This window comes from Hemiscyllium ocellatum (genome assembly GCF_020745735.1).
Source record: "Hemiscyllium ocellatum isolate sHemOce1 chromosome 15 unlocalized genomic scaffold, sHemOce1.pat.X.cur. SUPER_15_unloc_10, whole genome shotgun sequence".
Taxonomy (NCBI): Eukaryota; Metazoa; Chordata; class Chondrichthyes; order Orectolobiformes; family Hemiscylliidae; genus Hemiscyllium; species Hemiscyllium ocellatum.
Window position 1 is genome coordinate 413880 of NW_026867446.1, and position 4869 is coordinate 418748.

Consider the following 4869-nt stretch of genomic DNA (forward strand, 5'->3'; position numbering starts at 1 on the left):
CATCTCTCGCCTTCATTTTCGACACAAACGCCTGAGGAGGGAAGCCAACCCTCCGTGTGTCAAGAGACCGTCCCCGCCCCGGCCTCCGACTGATTCTTAGAACGGACGGAAAGAGTCAGGCAAGCCTGTTAAAGACTTCCGCGAACTCTCCGGCTTGCACTGAGACGCGAGGTCGATGTGCTCAGCACCACGGGGCCCCTTTCGCCTGCAGGTCCCGAGCCGCCAACATGTTCTAAGTATCGTGTTCTCCAAACCTGGGTGACGGGCACCGCAGGGAGGCAGAGCCATCGCACTTGCCGGTGGCAGAGGAAGGACCGGACTATGTACAATAGCGGCCAACGACTCCCAGAGCCGGTAGTGCGGCGCCTGCTCTCAGCCTAAGAGGCTTTTGGGAGTGCTCAGGCAAGGGTCAGCCTGCACCCTTGCTGGCAGCACCCAGGGGAACCAGGACGCTTGCATCTCTCGCCTTCATTTTCGACACAAACGCCTGAGGAGGGAAGCCAACCCTCCGTGTGTCAAGAGACCGTCCCCGCCCCGGCCTCCGACTGATTCTTAGAACGGACGGAAAGAGTCAGGCAAGCCTGTTAAGACTTCCGCGAACTCTCCGGCTTGCACTGAGACGCGAGGTCGATGTGCTCAGCACCACGGGGCCCCCTTCGCCTGCAGGTCCCGAGCCGCCAACATGTTCTAAGTATCGTGTTCCCCAAACCTGGGTGACGAGCACCGCAGGGAGGCAGAGCCATCGCACTTGCCGGGTGGCAGAGGAAGGACCGGACTATGTACAATAGCGGCCAACGACTCCCAGAGCCGGTAGTGCGGCGCCTGCTCTCAGCTTAAGAGGCTTTTGGGAGTGCTCAGGCAAGGGTCAGCCTGCACCCTTGCTGGCAGCACCCAGGGGAACCAGGACGCTTGCATCTCTCGCCTTCATTTTCGACACAAACACCTGAGGAGGGAAGCCAACCCTCCGTGTGTCAAGAGACCGTCCCCGCCCCGGCCTCCGAATGATTCTTAGAACGGACGGAAAGAGTCAGGCAAGCCTGTCAAAGATTGAGCAGATGTCAAAATCTTTTAAGACTTCCGCGAACTCTCCGGCTTGCACTGAGACCCGAGGTCGATGTGCTCAGCACCACGGGGCCCCTTTCGCCTGCAGGTCCCGAGCCGCCAACATGTTCTAAGTATCGTGTTCCCCAAACCTGGGTGACGAGCACCGCAGGGCGGCAGAGCCATCGCACTTGCCGGGTGGCAGAGGAAGGACCGGACTATGTACAATAGCGGCCAACCACTCCCAGAGCCGGTAGTGCGGCGTGCGAGGTCTGCTCTCAGCGGAAGAGGGTTTTGGGAATGCTCAGGCAAGGGCCAGCCTGCACCCTTCCTGGCCGCTCCCACGGGAACCAGGCTACTTGCAATCCTTTCCCCCAATAGCAAGTGCCTTTTGGAGGGACGGCCGGAGTCAACGTGGGGTTTGCCCGCCCTCCAAAGTGTCAAGAGACCGCCGCACAGGCCTCTGACTGATTCTTAGAACAGGCAGCAAGAGTTGGGTAAGTCTGTCGAAAATTTGACAAAGTGTCAAAAATTAGACTTCCGAGAGCTCTTGGGCATGCACACAGGCCTGTCATTCAAGTGCTCTGCCCGCGGAACCGTTTTTCGGATGCCTTTCAAAGTGGTCCCGCGCCGCCATTTTGTTCTAAAAATCGTGTTCCCAGAAATCTCCGGGTACCCCGCCAACCTCACTGTGTCACAATGTCAAGTGGCACTGAATGGGTCTGAATTTCAAATTCGACTGCTTCGCTCTGGAACTCGAACCCGGCAAAACCGTTTGGATTTTTCCCGGTCCAGACTTCCGCGGCAGACAAAGTTAAAGTTTTCGGGCTGCAGACTCAAAACGACATCTGGCCAACCGCCGGGCTCAATTCGCCCAGTTCCTCCGGCACTTCGGAACTCATGTTCGGCATGAGTTTTTGAATCTTTCCCGATGCTTCGGCATTTTCCTCCGCTGACACTTAGAATATTTTTCACACTTGGCCGAAAATTTTCTAAGTTTTTCTGGTTACTGATTTCTTCTTTTCGGGCATTTTTCTAAGTTTTCTTGGTTACTCATTTCTCATTTTCAAACATTTTTCTAAGTTTTTCTGGTTACTGATTTCTTCTTTTTGGGCATTTTTCTAAGTTTTCTTGGTTACTCATTTCTCATTTTCAAACATTTTTCTAAGTTTTTCTGGTTACTCATTTCTCATTTTCAAACATTTTTCTAAGTTTTTCTGGTTACTGATTTCTTCTTTTTGGGCATTTTTCTAAGTTTTCTTGGTTACTCATTTCTCATTTTCAAACATTTTTCTAAGTTTTTCTGGTTACTGATTTCTTCTTTTTGGGCATTTTTCTAAGTTTTCTTGGTTACTCATTTCTCATTTTCAAACATTTTTCTAAGTTTTTTCTGGTTACTCATTTCTCATTTTCAAACATTTTTCTAAGTTTTTTGGTTACTGATTTCTTCTTTTTGGGCATTTTTCTAAGTTTTCTTGGTTACTCATTTCTCATTTTCAAACATTTTTCTAAGTTTTTCTGGTTACTCATTTCTCATTTTCAAACATTTTTCTAAGTTTTTCTGGTTACTGATTTCTTCTTTTTGGGCATTTTTCTAAGTTTTCTTGGTTACTCATTTCTCATTTTCAAACATTTTTCTAAGTTTTTCTGGTTACTCATTTCTCATTTTCAAACATTTTTCTAAGTTTTTCTGGTTACTGATTTCTTCTTTTTGGGCATTTTTCTAAGTTTTCTTGGTTACTCATTTCTCATTTTCAAACATTTTTCTAAGTTTTTCTGGTTACTCATTTCTCATTTTCAAACATTTTTCTAAGTTTTTCTGGTTACTCATTTCTGCTTTTCCAACGTTTTACTAAGTTTTGCTGGTTACTGAGTTCACACTTTTAAACATTTTCGGGCATTTTTCTACGTTTTTCATGTTACTCATTTAGCACTTTCAGGCACTTTCCTATGCTTTCCTGCTTACTGATTTCACACTTTTAAGCATCTTCGGGCATGTTCCCTAAGTTTTGCAGTTCATTCGTTTGGGACAGTCAGGCAACTTTCCTAAGCTTTCCTGGTAACCGATTTCACATTGTTGAGAACTTTGGAACCCTTCCCTAAGCTGTGCTGGTTACTCACTTTACCTCTTCAGACACTTGCCCCGTTGTGACAGAGACCACTTCCCGACTCGGGAAATGCACCAAATTCGGCCTGAACTCAGAGGGCAGTCCCCCCTCGAAGGCGTGGAAGTCGGCAGAATCGCCGGGTCAAATCCGGCTGAGCTACCCGGCTTGGAAGCCTCAAAGTCGGTATGAGCTGTCAGGTTCACTCCCATCCCCGTTTGGACCACTTCCCGACTCGGGAAATTCACCAAATTCGGCCTGAACTCAGAGGACAGTCCCCCCTCGAAGGCGTGACAGTCGGCAGAACCGCCGGATCAAATCCGGCTGAGCTACCCGGCCCCGAAGCCTCAAAGTCGGTAAGAGCTGTCAGGTTCACTCCCATCCCCGTTTGGACCACTTCCCGACTCGGGAAATTCACCAAATTCGGCCTGAACTTATACAACAGTCCCCCCTCGAAGGCGTGACAGTCGGCAGAACCGCCGGATCAAATCCGGTTGAGCTACCCGGCTTGGAAGCCCCAAAGTCGGTAAGAGCTGTCAGGTTCACTCCCATCCCCGTTTGGACCACTTCCCGACTCGGGAAATTCACAAATTCGGCCTGAACTTATACAACAGTCCCCCCCTCGAAGGCGTGACAGTCGCTAGAACCGCCGGATCAAATCCGGTTGAGCTACCCGGCTTGGAAGCCACAAAGTCGGTATGAGCTGTCAGGTTCACTCCCATCCCCGTTTGAACCACTTCCCGACTTAGGAAATTCACCAAATTCGGCCTGAACTTAGAGGAGAGTCCCCGCTCGAAGGCGTGGAAGTCGGCAGAATCGCCGGGTCAAATCCGACTGAGCTACCCGGCCCCCGAAGCCTCAAAGTCGGTAAGAGCTGTCAGGTTCACTCCCATCCCCGTTTGGACCACTTCCCGACTCGGGAAATTCACCAAATTCGGCCTGAACTTACACAACAGTCCCCCCTCGAAGCCGTGACAGTCGGCAGAACCGCCGGATCAAATCCGGTTGAGCTACCCGGCTTGGAAGCCCCAAGTCGGTATGAGCTGTCAGGTTCACTCACATCCCCGTTTGGACCACTTCCCGACTCGGGAAATTCACCAAATTCGGCCTGAACTCAGAGAGCAGGCCCCCTCGAAGGCCAGGAATTCGGCAGAACCGCGGCGTCAAATCCGACTGTGCTACCCGGCCCCAAAGCCTCAAAGTCGGTAAGAGCTTCAGGTTCACTCCCATCCCCGTTTTGACCACTTCCGACTTAGGAAATTCACCAAATTCGGCCTGAACTTAGACAACAGTCTCCCCTCGAAGCCGTGGCAGTCGCTAGAACCGCCGGGTCAAATCCGGTTGAGCTACCCGGCTTGGAAGCCCCCAAAGTCGGTATGAGCTGTCAGGTTCCATCCCATCCCCGTTTGGACCACTTCCCGACTCGGGAAAATCACCAAATTCGGCCTGAACTCAGAGGACAGTCCCCCCCTCGAAGGCGTAGAAGTCGCCAGAACCGCCGGATCAAATCCGACTGAGCTACCGGCCCCGAAGCCCACAGTCGGTATGAGCTGTCAGGTTCAGTCCCATCCCAGTTTGGGCCATTTCCCGACTTAGGAAAATCACCAAATTCGGCCTGAACTTAGAGGACAGGCCCCCTCGAAGGCGAGACATTCGGCAGAACCGCCGGGTCTAATCCGACTGAGCTACCGATTTGAAAGCCTCAACACAAAACCCATCCGGC